A 19,016-nucleotide genomic window follows, 5' to 3' on the forward strand; every position below is an offset into this window, starting at 1 on the left:
ATCATGTTTACTTTCGTATATTGTATTGTTAATCAAGGCCTATATAACAAAATAATTACAAATTATTATTTAATGACATCAAAATCTTAATGTTATTACAAGAATTTACAAAAGTTCCAATTTTAATACAAAGCATTATAGTTGATGCAAGTGTGCCTCTTGTTTATTATAAACAATCAGTTGGAATATGATTTAATTCCAAAATATTGTAACAATGTTATGGTACTAAATGTTATGAATGGTGCAACCTAAAACAAATAGAATTGGTATCTCAATCATTGAGCTCATATTGAAAAAATATAATTTGAAGGGTGTTTTCTCTTTAGAGATTTAAAATACCATTTTTTTTAATATTTAATTTGAAAGAGAAAAAAAACTTTGTAAATTAAATTTAGTACAAAATTTATTTTCAGTCTCAAGATTTTATTATATATAATTTTATTTTTAAAAGTAGATTTTATTATTCAATGATATTAATTTATCAATCTTACGTAAGACAACAATTACCAAAATACAAAATAATAAAGAAATTATAGTGACCAAAATGTGTTCACAAGCATGATTGTTGAAAAAAATTTATTGTTGAAAAAAAATGATTGTTGAATAAATTTTATACAAAGACAACTTTATCATTTTCAAATCTCTATAATCATCTAGAGATCTCATGAAATTTCAAAAAAAAGTTCACTTTGTAAAAAATGATTTGACCTCAACACCATTTAAATACCTACAACATAAAATTTGCCAAAATTAAACTTCAACATCATGATGGAAATTTTCAGACTTTCTCAGACCCTTTCACATTTTTAACCAAAAAGCCAAACGATAAGATTTTTTTGGGTCCCAAATCATATCAAACATGTGATTCTACCTTTAATTTAATATTGTCCAGCAATAATTGAACAATCAATTTTTTAAATATTATATATTTTAATTTTGTACAATCAATCTTTTTTCCTTTTTTTTTTTAATACTTTAGACATTATATTTGTTTCTAACTTGTTTTTAACTCTTTTTTACTATAAAACTATGTGTATTGAAATACATTTATATATTCTTATAAATTATATATCTATATATATATATATATATATATATATATATATATATATATATATATATATATATATATATATATATATATATATATTTATATATTTATATATTTAAAGTAATAAATAAAAAATCTAAAGGGTTTAGTAAGAGATTAAATTTGGATTTTCATTGTGAAAGTCTAAGTTCATATTTTCAAAGTGACGTGTATGATAAAATTCTATCTGTTGGTTCTTGATCTTCTAATGTTTAGCTTCTAGTAAAAAATTCTATGATGTATTATTCATAAGGAGCTAAGTATTAGTAACAATTTTCTATTTGTATTGTTCATAAGAAGCTAAATGTTGTATATAATGAAAAATGCATTTGTAACAAATATCCATTATTTTTACATAAACATTTTGCCCACATTTTTACCTCAAGATTGCATTGGATTTAAGCTTTCGATTGCCAGGCCTAAGTGATCAACTAGTCCAACATGTTTAGAAGTTTCGTCCTCTTTTTGTGACTTCACTCTTCATGTTAATAACCTTTTTTAATATGAATTTGATGAAATAAAAAAGGTTTATTCAGGAAATTGTCAACATTCTATGAATATAAGATATACATTTGATTATGAATTTAGTAGGTAATAATTAATGATTTTACACACACACTATGTCTAAAGTCTCAATTAATGGATTGGTTAAAAAATATTCATTCAAAATGTTTCACTATTTCAAATCCAGACAACACGTCACACTCTATGCTTCACTGGCTATAAGCTTTAAAAATTAAATTTTAATTTTTTTGGACCAAGTCAATTTAACCAAAAAAATACTCTTAAATGTTTTTTAAAACTCCTAGTAAAAAAATTATAACTAATTATTTTCTTATTAAAATATTTAGAAAAAAAGGGCAAGGAAACCTGATATGGATGCAAGAGTACGGGTCCTATCCATTAAGTGGATGACCATTGAGTTGGTTACTTGTGGGCACCCATTGAGTTGGTTTATTGTGGGCCCCCATTAAGTTGGTTGCTGGTGGGCCAAGGGATTAGATTGAGTTAGTTACTTGTTTGACACTCTTTGGCTTAATTGTAGAGGATAGTCTCCCAACATCCTATGGTGTTATCCCCTCAAGTTTCTAATACAGTTGAAGCTATAATGTGCATGTTTACTTATAGGAATCTTCATTATCATTTTGTTTAATGATTAATTAATTATCTCCTAAATTCAATAGCTATTGTGTTATTTAGTGAAACAATACTCTTGTAAATGAGTTGTATTTTTGGATTTTATCATTCTTTGGGAAAAAATAGGTATATCTTGAAAGGGTACAATACAAAAATACATTTTCAAACTTGCTATGCTATAAGAGTACCTTTATTTTCAATAAAAGATCAGATTTTCCTTCAAGTTGGGTTGTTCTATTGTGTGTTAAACGAATTGATGCATGTATTTTCTTGTGTTTTAGCTTAAAACCTTTGAAATATGTCTCAAACGAACACCTTTAGGTAGAAAAATATATATATATATAGGTTGTAGACTATGGAATGCAAATATAGGGTTATTAAGTTGTAATTTAAATATCTTCTTTTTCCATAAACACAACAAGATGTATGTATACTCTCGATAAAATACTGATGCATGGAGTATGAAACCTAAAGTTGTGTAAAATATAGAGCTTTATAGAGTTATTTTGTGTCATAAGAAGCAAAGTACATTTCCAAAATGGCATATGGTTCCTCACCTTAGTAGATTTAGATCTTATTTCAAATTATTTCTTTCCGCTTTACTCAGAAAACAAAGTCAATAGATAAGCTAAGATAGGTGAAGTGTCAAAAGGAACCAGCCTTCTCTAGATATTTACTCTAACTTACAAGCAACCCAAAGCCCCAGAGTATTTCTATGTTCCATTAGATTGCTAAACCAAGTGTTTAGCAAGGGTCCAAATCTATTTGACAACACATACCATTTAAATTCTTCAATACGCTACACATCTACACTCATATAATTGATTAATTTCCCATTTGTGTGTTGTAAGGTCTACTCGCAAGTGCATCCCAAGTTTCCTTGATCCAAATGTCCATTTTCTTTGTGATGTAGTCTCCATTTCCTTGTAAAAATAGAATGTATGGGCTAAGATATAATATAGCCTTCATGTGTCACACATGGCTTCATAGTTAAATAATTTACAAAATCATCAATCAAGTATGGGCCAACACAAGATGCACATGCATATACCACTACAAATATGCATTTTACTTTTTTGAGTTAAACTTGAGAAAACAATTTTTTTCATGGATGGTGCTTTTGAAGGGTCCTTTTCCTTTAACATATTTATTTTTTCAATAAAAAATAAAAATCGTGAATAGAATCCTTTTTTGTAATATTGGGTATGTCATCATGTTCTTCTAGAGATTTCTTAATACCAATAGCAAGCAGGGGATTGAGCCAAGAAAATGTGGCAATCTCAAATTAACTATCTTTGGCGTATGTTGATTCCTTTTTTGTAGTTGCATATTCAACCAAATTGGAACCCAAAAGTGGTTCATCAAGCTCCAAAGAACTTTAGGATCTTACTAGTCAAATATCAAGATAAAAGAGACAACACATGAAAGGTAAAGAGAGAGAATGACTATATTGACTTTCTAATATTTGCTTAGTATGAGTCATGAAAAATAAAAATACTAAATTACAAAGAAAAAGGCTTTGTTTGCAAAGTAAAGTTTGGATATTGAAAACAAATCATGGTGTGTGCATAAAGTGTAACATTGAGCAGATTGTATGCCTCCATGTTAAAGTGATTGTGTATGCCTCATCAAGAGTGATTGATTTAAGGTAGCATGCATTCAAAAATTCAAACACGTTACCACAATGAGATACCCCCAAGAAAGGACAAATTAAAGGATAATGGTCACAAAACATATAGGAAAAAACACATAAGGGATCCATTAACTCTGGGGTCAATAATGCACTTGTGATAAATAATGTATATCAACAATAATTGTATTGAATTGACCTCATCCCCCAAAGGTAGTGAAACTACGAACACAATTAAAGAAGAGTACAAGAGATAATAAACAAATGTCTTTTTGAGTCAACATGGAAGAGACCAAAAGAGGATCTCAACACTTTGCATCGTCCTCAAGTAGATAACACAAAGGCACATTTATGAACAATAGCACATGTGAGAAAAAATATAGATACTACATATAAAAGAATTAAGATACAAAGAGAATAATATCATAAGGCCTCTTTATTTCCTTGCACCAAAAATATTAACAAGGGTCATTCATAGAGAACGTAACATAACGCAAAAAATGTATCAAGCAACACATCACAAGGGAAGCACATTATGAACAAGCAAGCACACAAAAGAGAATCCACATCACGAATATTGCTAATCAAGAAAATCATCAACCTCTCAATCTTGTTTAACATCATCTAGTGATGGTGGAAAAAGCAAGAGGAGCAATATCAAGCATAGTAAATGAAGCTATTGCAAGTTCCAAACAAGGACCATGCTCTTATGATGAATCACTTTGTTTATCACTAGGAGCTAGGGTTAATGCTTTCAAAAAATGTGAAGATAAATCATGATTAATCTCAACAAGCTCACACATATCATCAGAATAATTAGGACCATCAGTGTTAGCATGAACAACATCATTATCATCATCCATATCATCATCTAAATTAATCAAAATAGGATTAACATGAAAACAAGTTGAACCATCATTTTTATTTAGCATATTTATCTTAGGTGATTTGAGTTGAACTTCCTCCCTAGGGTTAGGAAAAGGCTGGAAAAATGGATCTAAGTCAATATTTGTTTTTTTCAAGGAAATGGTTTGGGAAGAAATCTCGCGAGGCTTAGCATGATGTCTTTGTCAACATTCTCTCTCACAATGATTCCTTTTACTTTAAGTTGAGACTTGCGAAGGTTGAGGATCAATTAACATAGGCCTCTTTTCTTCCCTTATAGGGGAGGAACAAAAGAAGCCCCAATAGGTTGAGAAATAGAAGAAACCCCAATAGGTTGAGAAACACATGATTCCAAATTCTTTCCTTTATAGGATGTAGGAGGTGAGACTGTAGCATATATAGGAGGAATAGAAGGAGTAGGAAGAAGACTAGGTTCATTATGAGGAAGAGTAATATTCATGGGTGTAGGGTCTCTAGGTTTACTCAAGGCCATTATCATCTCATTTGTTCATTTTTTATAAGATAAGAAGATGATGTCATTTTGAGGCTTTAAAGGCTCAGGTTGTTTAGGCCAAAAGTAATTTGTAGATGCAAAAATTTGATCTGAGATCTTATAGGGAAGATTCAAATTGATTTAGCATCAAACAATGAAGTATTTGCAAGAAAACTCACATGCAAAGACAAAATAAACAAAACACACACATGCATTAATAGGAATTTGCCTCCATTGCCATCCTATCAACCAAGGTCTTGTGTTTTTAAGATTTTTGCTCTCAGGGCATTGTGCACAAGAGGCTATGGTGAATGGAGATTATGAGTCAAATGCAAGAATAAACTAATTGTGCTTGAAAATGAGAAAGATTGAAAGAGGCAAGATATGCAACAGATAAAAAGATGCAAATGATGAATTAACTTTTCAGGCTTAGACATGAGAAGGAGCAAGGTATTTGTAGATGTTCTCAGAGTGCAATTCAAGTTGTGGGATGAATATGGGATAATAAGGGATTAGTGGTATAGGAAGAATGAATGGTAAGGGGAGAAGATGAGTGGTATTGTAAAATGGTAAGTGGTAAGGAATGTTTATTCTTTATGTTAAATGCATGGAAGGGATAAATAATGAAATATATATTTATTTAATAGATTTAATGAATTGATGATATGAATATATTAATAAAATAATGAAGAATGAATACATTGTAATATAGTGAATAATGGATAATGTAAATAATGGAATATGGATATAAATATTAATATAATGAATAGTATAATGAAAAATGAGAAATTAATATTATAATGGATCCAACCTGATGATGATTATAAAATTGAGGTTTGATAAGAGGACACTTTTTAATGGAAATTTTATGTGTCTACATTTTGCCCCTCTTTGAGACAATGCATCTTGTCACGTTGTTTCGAAGAAAATGATCAATTGATATATGCCCCAAAGATATCCCGGTAAGGATGATGGTTGAATGGTTATGCCCCCTTGAGATATTGATCGAACAGATTGATGGAGATTGATCTCTCGATAGATTATGGAAAAATGATTGGATGATTGGTATTGCACAAGTGTTTAACTTGAGATGTACATTTGATGGAAATGCACAATTGATGAAGCGTAACTAAACAATTGATGGAAATGATCATTATAGATGGGTTGATAAGTTGATTAAGCTGATTAAGATGACTAAGCTGATTAAGTTGATTGATTTAATTAAGTTGATAGGGATTGATATTAGCGTAAGATAAGGTTATCAAAGGATTGATTAATTGATTGATCCAGGGGCGTTGAGAGTACAAGAAGCAAGTTGATTGAAATGATAAAGCGATTAATAGTTTCAGAGACATGCATTAGTTGGACAAAGCGTTTGATTGATCTTGCTCCAATAAGAAGAATGAAGATGGTGAATAAAGAAATGGTGAAAAAGAGAGATGAAAGGGGGGATGAAAAGACAAAAGTGATTAGAAAGAAGAAAGGGTGATGAGAAAGAGGATACAAAGGTTTTGGACTTTATTGCTACTATGATATGTTGTTATCATTGATGTCAACATATTCCTGTGATTTATTGATCCGGTGATTGCAAATTGCTTTATTGGGATTATGATTTGGTATTGTTTTTATGATCAGTGCTTTGCAGAGTTTAGTATTTCCTTCGGTATATTCCGATGTGATTAGATCTTGAGTTAAATTTTTAGGAGATTGTTTTGGATGGTCTTGTGTATCTTGATTGTAGATGGGTCATGATTTGGTTCTCTACAAGTTATCTTTCTTCGTGGCAGTTGTTGTTGTTGAGTGTTCTTGAGGTTTAGATGTTGATCTATGAAGATTTGATAAGTGGTGTTGGTGTAGTTGTTACTCATGATTCTAACATTCTTTTTGGTGTTTCCTAATTGTGTCCTATTTGTCTTGATGATCCACATTGATCGTTGTGCGGGTTTTTGGTGATTTTGTTGATCCGGTGATGTTCTTCATGTTATGCGGTTTTCCTGGTGGTGTAGCGTGTTGCGGTTGATCTTGGCGTTATTACCAGTGGAGATGAACATTTGGAAATTTGATTTAGGTCCATGTTATGTCATTTACATCATTATATTGCTCTGTTGGTCGATTTTTGTATCGTGTGATGTAATTTTATAATTGTGAGTTGAGGGTTTAGTCGACCTTGTTGTCAAGGTTGATGAGTTATATAAATAGGTGATATTGTCATGTAATTTAGGTATTGAGGTTGTGTCTGCATTATTAGAGAGGGGTGTATGTACGAACAAGGATTTATCTTTCGGTGTTATATATTGAGCAGAGTTTGGTGTTGCAGGGAAGACAATTGTGCTTAACCGGAACTATTATCAAGCATTTGGAGATGCTATTCTTTTAGTTCATTTCTTTTGAATTGTTGTATGAATCTCTTGTAAGTTAGTGAGACTTCCCTGAGGGTTGTATCCTTTCGGGTTATTATCTTTTGAGCAATGAGTTCTAGGTAGTGTGCCTGAATGCATGTGCATTCCCCATTGTAATATTTTCACATACTACTACAGAGTATCATCTTATTGTGGGTAGGTTCCCACTGTGGTTTTTCCCTTAATCGAGTTTTCTATGTCAAAATATTGATGTTGTGTTGTGCTATTAATTTGCTCATCTTTTTTATTGTTGTAGTTTATCAGATATGTATCTGTGTTTAAGTTTGTAGATCCGGTGAAAACTGATTCACCCCCCCCCTCTCAGTTTTCCTTCATTGTTGTTGCCAACATAAGGTGATGAGAATTCTTGTGATTTTTGAAGTTCTTATATCATCATCGAGCTTATTTATGGAAGTAGGATAAGACTCATCTAGATATAAATAAGACCCAAATGAATCATCATACAAATTGTGTGAAAGGAAACCCATCAGACAACAAGGATTGCCTCAGTTTTGAATCAGATTGTTATGTCCTCGATGACCCTAGATGATCATGTCCCCAGACGAGTCATCATATTACTAAGGACAATCCACAACCAGCAAACAAGTGAAGATGCCCCATCCTCACCTTTCTAGTCAAAGACATCCTGGAGATAAAATCTCTAGTTAGAGACATCCCGAAAAAGCTAAAAGACATGTCACCAAAGATAAAATAAAAAACAATCAAAAGACATAATCAAAGAAATAGATATTACGTTTCATGCCAAAGTGATTCTTGTTCGCAGTTAATGTGTTTGATCTGATAGGTTGATAGGGTATTTTTATGTCTGCTCAATTGAAGTCTCATCATCTCACGATTTTGTTGAAGTTTCAAACCTGCATGTTTGTCTTCGCAACGTTTATTACATGTTTTTGGATTTTGATGAAAAGTTTAATTATTTTTAGGGTTTTTTAGGACTTTTTATGATTTTTAAGATTTTTTCAGGACTTTTTATGTTTTTTAGGATTTTTTCAAGACATTTTATGATTTTTAAGGTTTTTTTAGGACATTTTAGGATTTTTAGGATTGTTTTAGAATATTTTATGATTTTTTGAAGACCTTTTAGAAGATAGTTCCTCCGACTGTGAGATGCCAAATATCCTAACCCACTGCTAAGGTTGAGGAGATGCCCTAGTGAGGGATAAGAGTAGCTTGGTATGCGAGAGCAATGCAGACATGAGTTATGCAAAACAATCCACAAGCTATGATGGGGGTGGGTGATGAATACTAAGAGGGGGGGGTGAATTAGTATGCCAAAAATCTTTGCACTTAAACACTTTGCAAGACTGACAGTAAATCAGTAAAACAATTTAGTAGACAAACCAGTTAACAAACATGCAAACCAAATAGCTAATAATGCATTCACCCACAAAAGCACAAACACCATAACACAAGAGATTTTGATGTGGAAACCCAAATGGGAAAAACCATGGTGAGATGGAACTCACAAGTAACTATCTAGAGAATAGGGACTAGATCAGTTAAGGTCAGACCGGTTAAGGTCTTACAATGTTCTTTACTAGAATAGATCCTGTTAGGAATCTCAATCTATGTTAGGAGATGAGTCTGATTAAAGACTACCTTGCTAGAGGATTTTAGGTCCACATATGTGAACCACCTTGTTAGAGGATTTACAAAATGTTTTTGGGCCTACCCAGTTAAGAGCTACAGACTTGTCAAAGATGTGAGTAATCAACAAGTGTTTGATCTAGCTAGTAGCACAAACTGCTTGGTTAGATCCTTGGTAGCTCGTTCCTAATGCACTCCATCATTACTTCAGTCTTCTACACATTCATATTCTCTCCAACTCCTCAATCACCTTAAACCCTAGCAACAACATAAACTATCACTATATCCACATCAACAACCTAAAACCCTAGACATGATGTCCTTATAAAGGAATCTGATTTCATGTCGGTCCAATAGGATTACATAACAATTTCCTAGGTTCAATGAACTTGGACATACTTGGTACCATGACAAAAAAAGGCATTGTTTAGGTGTCAGCACCGTCAAACAATCGGTGGATGGTAATTCATCACAAAATGTTGATTGGTAACTCATCACAGAGTATTATCGGTTCATACAAAGTGTCGGTTGTCGGTTTGACAAAAATGAAGACTGGTAAAAATGTGTTATGCCGCTTTAGTCCCTCGTACCACTTGGTATCCATGAACTACTTGGGATCAACATGTCGCTTCAGACCGGGAAACACATTCTGCAAAACATCAATAGTCTAAAGACTATAATACAACATATCGGTTGGAACGAATATCGGTTGTGCTCAAACTCATACATATAAAGAGGATCTTAATGCAAGTGTGTGTCCATCAATGACAATCACAACATAAACATCAAAAATACCAACAATCTCCCCCTTTGGCATTGATGGCAACACTTAGGAAAATAAAATTTTGACATCTAAGTGTTTTACAACAAAATCATGCCATTTGCAAAATTGCTCCCCCTAAGCATATACACTATCCCTTTGACAATACAATGTATAACAATTTTGCATATAGAGCATAAACATTGAGATATTCAGAGCATATAATCAAAATTTTGATAACCAGATACTTTTCTCAAATAGAATTCTTCTCCCCCTTTGCCAACAATGACAAAGTACAAACCTGTTTCCATTTAATATTAGAATAATAAAAGTTTATGACAATAAGGAATGGTACTTGTCAAAAACATATTTAAAATCCTACAAGAATTGTTTCATCAACAAAGATCGGGACTCAAGTAGGGAGGTGGCTACTTCCTTTTCTGTTTGCATCTGGGAGACCTGTTCTTCCATGGCATCAATTGTGCTCATCTCTTGTGTAACTGTTGAGGCATCCAGGTTTAGATAGCACTTCTGAAGAATTTGTAGTCATGGGAGTAGAACCAGTTGTAGCTCCTGCAAATCTCTAGACCGAGTGCTGATCTCTTACTCCATTTTTGCTGACTAGATGTGAAACCGATGAACGGTTTGCCCATAAGTTGTAAAGGAATCATAAGGTGGCTTGAATGTGCTCATGTAGGACTACAAGTCCGTTTGAAGCTTTGCTTTTGAGCTAGCACATCATCATAGAACAGATGGGGTTTGCAGATCTTGCTGAGTAGCAGATTCCCCTCATCCAGAGCATCCCTTATATCCTTTTTTTCTTTCTTTAGTTCAAATCAGAGCTCATTCAACTTCTTCACCAGAGCTATATTAAGAGCTTTTTGATGCTCCTTCTTCACATTTGCCTATGCTGCCTCTTCTAGGCTCTGCACCTAATCATCCACTACTGTGCATAAGAGCTTAAGTTTAGCTAGTGATGAATCAGTGTTGGGAAGATTTGTACCAGGTATCAAACTGGTAAGAGTGTCCACAGCTGCTTCAATTACATCCTGCTCCTTCTTTCTTCGAATAATTTCAAGGCACTCTTGAGCAACCTTGATGCTCTGCATTAGCTATGTTTCACTTGCAGACTGGAGATCGATAGGACTAGTGAGATCAGTTGGTTTAGCTTGACTCTCGGTTGCCTTCGGAGTCTCCATCTGGGTGCTCTTCTCTGCTTCTCCTGCCTTGTCCTCTTCCGCTTTCTTCTTCTACGCTTCTCTCCTCTTCTCCACTTCCTTATCCTCCTCAGCCTTTTTCTTTTCTGCTTCCTTCTTCTTCTCTTGTTCCTTATCTTCCTCTTCCTTCTTCTTCCCCTCTGCTTCCTTCTTTTTCTCCTATTCCTTATCTTCCTCTTCCTTCTTCTTCCTCTTTGCTTCCTTCTTTTTCTCCTGTTCTTTATCTTCCTCTTCTTTCTTTTTCTTTTCATCTTCTTGCTTCTTTCTCTCTTCTTCATCCTTCTTCTTCTTCTTCTCCTCTTCATCTTTCTTCTTTTTCTCCTCTTCATTCTTTTTCTTCTTCTCTTCTTCATCCTTTTTCTTCTTCTCTTCTTCTTCCTTTTTCCGCTTCTCTTCTTCATCCTTCTTCCTCTGCTCAACCTCTTCCTTTGCTGCTTCATGTCTGTCCTCGGCTTGCTTATCAACCTATTTAGCCTATTGCTCCTATCCTATTGCCTCAGATGGTGTTTCCTGAGTAACATCCTCTACGTCCAAAGCATCGACATCAATGGTGTCAATCGGTTCAACAACTGGATTTCCTTCATCATCAAATACTTCATCCGGTTGGATATATCCAATTCTTTTTCAGCTTGCCGGTTGGCTAGTCGCGCTTTGTGTGACTGGATAGAGGTTCTCATATATAGATGAGTCTCTTTTTCAACATCATCAACTCTACCTTCTAAAAACCCGAGTCTTCTTCTTCTAGTGAAGAAGAGTCCTTTATTTTGATCAATAACATCAAATAATTCAGAATTTGACAGGTCGGGAAAGTACTGTGCAAAAACTTTCTCCCTAATTTCATGTTCCTTTTATATGGCAATGCGCCATCTATTATCTAATGACATATATGAAGAATCCGGTGTCTAAGATTTAATCTCTTAGGACGACCGGTCATTAACACATAAGTACTGAATTATTTCCTTTTCAACCGCTTCCTTTTCATCATTATTAAATTCATCAAAACACTCAATTAAGTCATGTAGCACTTTTCTCCTAATATTCTTTATTGTTCTTTGACAATGTGTCAAAGGTTTATAGGAAGAGATATCTATATTTACTGATGCAGATGATGTCAGTTCATTCTTTGTCTTCCTCTTTGCTTGATGTGTTTTCTTTGGCTTTTCCTCAGACACAGTTTCTTTTGAGTCTAGAGAGGTATTCCTTGTCTTCCTCTTTCTCGTGAACACTTTAGCCGGTGCTGCTTCCGATTTCTTCTTGGCTGGTGACCGCTTGGTCACTTTTGGAGTTGCAGTAGTAACCGGTGCAAATGTTGTAGGCACTGCCTTTGCCTTCTTCACTGCAGGTTCTTTTCCTTTCTTTGCAGAGGGTTCCTCGACTGGTGTAACCCTTTCCAGATAGGTTCCGGTCCTCTTTGCCTTAGGATCAAGAGGTGAGGCAATAAGGGTAGAGGCATACCCTTCCAGCATATCGTACATCACCTCATAGCCCATTGGCTCCACTTCTTCCTGTCTAGGCTCAACAGCCTCCATTATGCATTGATCCACCTTGATGGTGAAATAGATATCATCCTCATATTTCTTGATGATGTCACCTGATATCCTCATTCTTTGGCTCATTTTCCTTTTAAACTCATCAAAATACTTGTTCAGAACATCAGGGTAACCGGTTCCAATTGCTTCAATGCTTTCCTTGATTTGCTTGGTCACCGGTTTGTTAGTAGACCACTGGACATCTCCTACTCCTGGAAAGTAGCCTTGGAAATAGAAAAACAACCCAACTAGTAGTTGCCCAAACTTGAATCTTAGTGCATTATCTTGTTTGATCGACTTCAAATTCAACAGGAGTTGTCTCTGCATACCAGTGCACAGATCAAATGATGCATCCTCCTTTATCATTCGGTAAGCGGCATTTACAGCTACAGCAAATACAGAGTTAATTTTGCTAGCTGAGAATGTTCGGTATCCAATCACCATACATGCATACTTCACCATATCATCCTTGATTGAATTGACTGTCATGCCTCATGAGTCACTCACTGAACTGGTGAGCTTGGACATTTCAGTTTTACTTACCGTCCTTAGGGCTAGCACTTCCCCTGTGTTGTAGAATATGATGACTGCATGAATTTCCTGTGGCGTAATGTCATGTGTTCTCTCCAGGTACATCTTATCACCATGGACTCTGCTCAGAATGATCCTTATATGATCCTCTGTGAAATCCTCCAGGAAGTAAACAACATTGTGGAGCTTCTTCTTCTCCAAAATATTAAACTCTGGTTTGATCTTCTTATCCTTGCCACAAAATAAACCTAACTGGGAGTGGATAGCTAGAGACCCTAGGTCTTCAATCTTGCAATCTATGTAGTCAGAAATTCCCTCTTCTACTATCACACCAGCCAGAACTTGTGATAGGGCATTATACTTGGACTTTCATTGAATAAAACTTGCAGACTTGACAGATGCACTAGAACTGGTATAAGATGTGGAAGCTATGATAGAAATTTCAAGAACTCGAGAAATACCTTTTGAAACTCATGAATTTAGGGCTTGCCGATTCTCCTTCACTTCACACTCTGTCGGTTGCTGAATCACTGCTTTGTGTTCTCCACTTGACCATTTGCAGTTTGCAATTTGAATCTCCTTCGCAGTTTCTCAATTTCTCAAAATCTCAGCTCAAATCACCTTTTTGTCGCTTTGCTCTTTGAAAAAAATTTCTTCGCTCGAAAACTAATAGTGAGAAATGATTTGAAAAATCCTTTTAATCATATTTCTCACCTACCACAATTAATGCTCCTCAATTAGGGCATAAACCCTAATTTTCCTTTTTACCGTTTCTGGTCTTCTGCCAGATGATAGGTATCACATACTGGTTAGGGTCTTTTACCGGTGTAAACCGGGCGTTTGAAACATTTCATCATTTGCTCCCCCTAAGCTTTTCTGAAGCTTAGTTTGTCGGTTCCGTGATTTCCACACTAGGTGCAGAAACTGGTTCCTCTTGTAACACCGCTAGTTTCTTCTTCCAGGTTTTGTTCATGTCTGCTTGAATAGTGTCAACATCAATGTTTCCTTCTAGAGTGACCGGTATATCATCAGATATGTCCTTTCTTGATCTACAAAATCTGGCAATGTGACCCGGTTTATTGCAGTGATAGCAAACCAATCCAGGTGTTCTCCAAGGTCCATTGTTCATGTTTCCATTCTTCCTTCTACATGTTGCAGCAGTGTGACCATGACCATGACATACCATACAATTTTCTCTCCATCTGTTTGCCGCTTGATAGCCACCTCTTCTTTGCTGATGATTGAAGGCATTAAACTGGTTGTGATTCCGGTTCACATAAGGTTCAAGACCAACTCCTTGGGTCCTTTGAGGATATCTTCCAGTGTTATTCATAACAGACCTGCATTCAGATGCTCTATGCCCATACTTGTTGCATGCATAACAATTACCGTCAAATCTATAGAATCTTGGCTTATCATTTAGGAAATAAGGAAAAAATTTGTAAGCCTTACTCCTACACACATTTGCAGTATGCCCTTCTTTAAGACAGTTAAAGCAAACAGGTTTAAACTTTTTCTTACCTTTATCCTTTGATGTTGGTTGTTTCTTTGATGTTCCAACATTTGTACCAGAGGTCTCACCTTCCTCATGACTGGAATAACCAAGTCCATTGGTATTCTTGACCGGTTTGGCAGATTCAAGCTTTTACTCTAGCTTGACAGTGCTCTTGTTGAACTTAGCAAGTATTTCCTTTGACTCAAAGAGTTCTTTGGAAATAGCAGCATTTGTTTCCAACAGGTTTTCATTCTAAGAGATGGCAATGTTCAGTTCTCCTTGCATGTCTTCCTTTTCCACTTTGCTTGCATGGAGTTGAGCAGTTAGGGCACTGATCTCTTGTTTCAGCTTGGAGATCTCATGATCTCTTTCTCTCACCAGATCTTCGGCTTTCCTCTGGTTCTCAAGCTCTTGACACATCCAAATAGTCAGTCCTTTCAACTCCTTTCTCAGGTTGGAGTTTGATTCATTCAACTTATTTACTTCTGCAATTAGGGCTTCCATGTCTGCTTCATCTGAAGAACTATTTTCAGATAGCTCCATCAGCTTTTCTGCATGTTCTCTTCTTTTTGCTTGAGATGCCTTGTATTTGACCATAAGATCATCATAGGATTGCTCAGACTGAGTGAGCCGGTGGGTAAGTTCCCTCAAAGTGTATTCCCTCATATCTCTTTCCAAGTGGTTAAACTTATAGAAAGGTAGGCTCTAATACCAATTGATGAATACTAAGAGGGGGGGGTGAATTAGTATGCCAAAAATCTTTGCACTTAAACACTTTGCAAGACTGACAGTAAGCCAGTAAAACAATTTAGTAGACAAACCGATTAACAAACATGGAAACCAAATAGCTAATAGTGCATTCACCCATAGAAGCACAAACACCATAACACAAGAGATTTTGACGTGGAAACCCAAATGGGAAAAACCACGGTGAGATGGAACTTACAAGTAACTATCTGCAGAATAGGAACCAGACCGGTTAAGGTCTTACAATGTTCTTTACCAGAACAGATCCTGTTAGGAATCTCAATCTCTGTTAGGAGATAAGTCTGATTAAAGACAACCTTGCTAGAGGATTTTAGATCCACAGATGTGAACCACCTTGTTAGAGGATTTACAAAAGGCTTTTGGGCCTACCCAGTTAAGGGCTACAGACTTGTCAAAGATGTGAGTAATCAACAAGTGTTTGATCTAGCTAGTAGCACAGGTTGCTTGGTTAGATCCTTGGTAGCTCATTCCTAATGCACTCCAGCATTACTTTAGTCTTCTACACATTCATATTCTCTCCAACTCCTCAATCACCTTAAACCCTAGCAACAACATAAACTGTCGCTATATCCACATCAACAACCTAAAACCCTAGACATGATGTCCTTATAAAGGAATCTGATTTCATGTCGATCCAATAGGATTACATAACAATTTCCTAGGTTCAATGAATCTGGACATACTTGGTACCATGACACAAAAAGGCATCATTTAGGTGTCGGCACCGTGAAACAATCGGTGGATGGTAATTCATCACAAAATGTCAATTGGTAACTCATCACAGAGTCTTATTGGTTCATACAAAGTGCTCGTTGTCGGTTTGACAAAAATGAAGACTGTTAAAAATGTGTTATGCCACTTTAGTACCTCGTACCACTTGGTATCCATGAACCGCTTGGGATCAACATGTCGCTTCAGACCGGGAAACACATTCTGCAAAACATCAATAGTCTAAAGACTATAATACAATATACCGGTTGGAACGAATTACGGTTGTGCTCAAACTCATACATATAAAGAGGATCTTAATGCAAGTGTGTGTCCATCAATGACAATCACAACATAAACATCAAAAATGCCAACAGTGGGAAGGCTATTATGAAATGGTAGGGCAGATACATATAAGGCATGATCAAGTAGATTACTAAAGGAAAGAGGAGAAAAATCTCTACGCATGGCGCCAGTTGCCCTGTTTTCACAATGGTATCTGCCCAAGGCGCCCATTTTCCAGGTTTTCACCAGTGGACAAATTTATTTTTCTTTACTTTTTTTATTTTTCATTTTTTTTTTGTCACTAGGTGCCTGTTTGCCATGTTTTCACCAAAGTGACTACTAATTTTGCATTAAATGCTAACAACCTTATGGGAAATTCAGTGATGGGGGACCTTTTGCACAAGATTCACTGAATAACCTTCGGGTTTGAGAAGTCGACTCTTCATACAATTGGGGGGGAAAAGGGGGAGAAGAAAACTTAAAAAGCTACACTACTTAGGCGATACGCCATAATTTTTTTAGGATATTAGCAGCATAGAAAACCTAGATACATGCAGTTTTAAGGCCCATTCAACAATTTACATGCCCAAACACCATTTGAGAAGATAATTAAACAAGACTCATTCAACATAATATGACATTCACCATTCATCCAATAGATAACAAGTTCTACAACATAGTTTAATATGTAGAGTCTCACAGCATATATCATAGAAGTTATTGAACTCGAATACAACACAGAAGTTAGTCTATTAAACTTCAAATAAAACAACCATAGAGGCCATAGGCACAATCTGATATGTCTATCATTCACCCAATTTAATTAACATAAAGGCTTTTTCAATGAGCCAAAGTCTAATCAATTCTCACAAAAGTTTGAACCCTTAAAAAAATAGAAAGAAGGCCTATAAATAGCCCTTGGCGTTCAACAAACAACAAGAAAGCATCAGAAAAATCCTAGCAACCACTTCCAATCAGGAATCTCCCGCGTGGCGCTCACACAGACACATGCAAGTGAAAATGACCTTTAATGTTGTTACTCCAACTGCATCATGGTGACCCCTGCACCTGCAAAATAAGAAAATTGCGGTGCAAACAACATTTTGTTTCACAAAACATTAAAGAAGACATGTAGCAACTCGGGAGAGACCCGAAGTCGAACACAAAAAGGGAATTGGAACATGCAATATGGAGGTGTCAAGTGTCGCTGCGAACACATGGAAGATGGTGGGGTCAGGAAACATACGCCAAGGAAAAGACCTGCACCACACGGTAGCTTTACGTTCTCACAACATCGGGCGAGAAAAGTGAGCCGCTTAGAGCAACGTCGAGACACCACTTGGTAAGCACGTGAACGAACAGGAGATCGAGCCAAAAATTAAAGGAAGGGGCTGAAACTTTACCAAAATGTCGTGCACGAACCACTCCAAAATAATATAAACAGTATTCAAGCATATAATTTGTGAAGGTGAATGTTATTGATTGGATTTTCAAGCGATTCACCCTTTGGAGCTCTCAATGCATATGCAACAGTAATGATGTATGGATGCAGCCAATTTGGTTTGAACTTACATTTTTATTGATCTTGATCTTGCTGAGAAACTCGATATCTGATTGGATGATGAGTATCTTTGTCACTTTCCTTCCTTATTGAAGAAACTAAGGTGGAATTACTAATGTGTTCCCCACATAGGTCCATATGTGTATCAACTAAAGAGGTTTGGGTAACTCTAATAGCAAAGCCCTTCGAGGAAGTTCTGCAAAAGGTCCACTAAGGTGATGTATCGCCAAGAGGGGATGGATGTGTGGAACAAATGAATGTTGAATGAAGGCTTATGAGTGCAAAAAGAAGTGAAATAATCATGGCACGATGGAGACTTAGGATCAACAAGTATGCATTTTGAATTGAAATTTTAGAACTTTTGCCCCCAGTTATTTGAGTATTAGGGGAGATCAATTTTCATGTTCTTCTTTCTTCATAGGATTTTTATCCTTGACATTTGTTTTTGGAGAGTCCAATAGCTTTTGATTTTGATTTGGACTAGAAGTCTTTTTTTTATTTTTGACTTTTGAAATTTTATTTTCACAGGTTGACTTTTAATCTCCAATGAGTAAGGGCTTTTGTAATTCTTGTTGATCCAAGAATAAGAGAGAAGTAGAAATGGAAGGAGTGGATGGGATGGTAAGGTTATGTGAGTTCTCAAAAGGGTTGACAATATATTCAATGGATTCTTTTTTGGAACCACTCTCAAGACTGTTGATACCAAGAGTTGCTTGCACTTCTAGAGAAGATTTGCATTTAGGATTAGTAGCCACAACAGCAGGTGATTTGTACCCAGTTCCTTGACATTCTGAATTGTCTTTCTTTTCCATTTCATTTGTGGTTTTCTATAAATTTGAGAAGACAAAGGCAACTTTTCAATGCAGAGAACATTACTCATAGAGTATTCCCATACTCCATGGTCTTTCACTTGTATTCTG

This window comes from Cryptomeria japonica, chromosome 3 (assembly GCF_030272615.1).
Source record: "Cryptomeria japonica chromosome 3, Sugi_1.0, whole genome shotgun sequence".
Classification (NCBI taxonomy): Eukaryota; Viridiplantae; Streptophyta; class Pinopsida; order Cupressales; family Cupressaceae; genus Cryptomeria; species Cryptomeria japonica.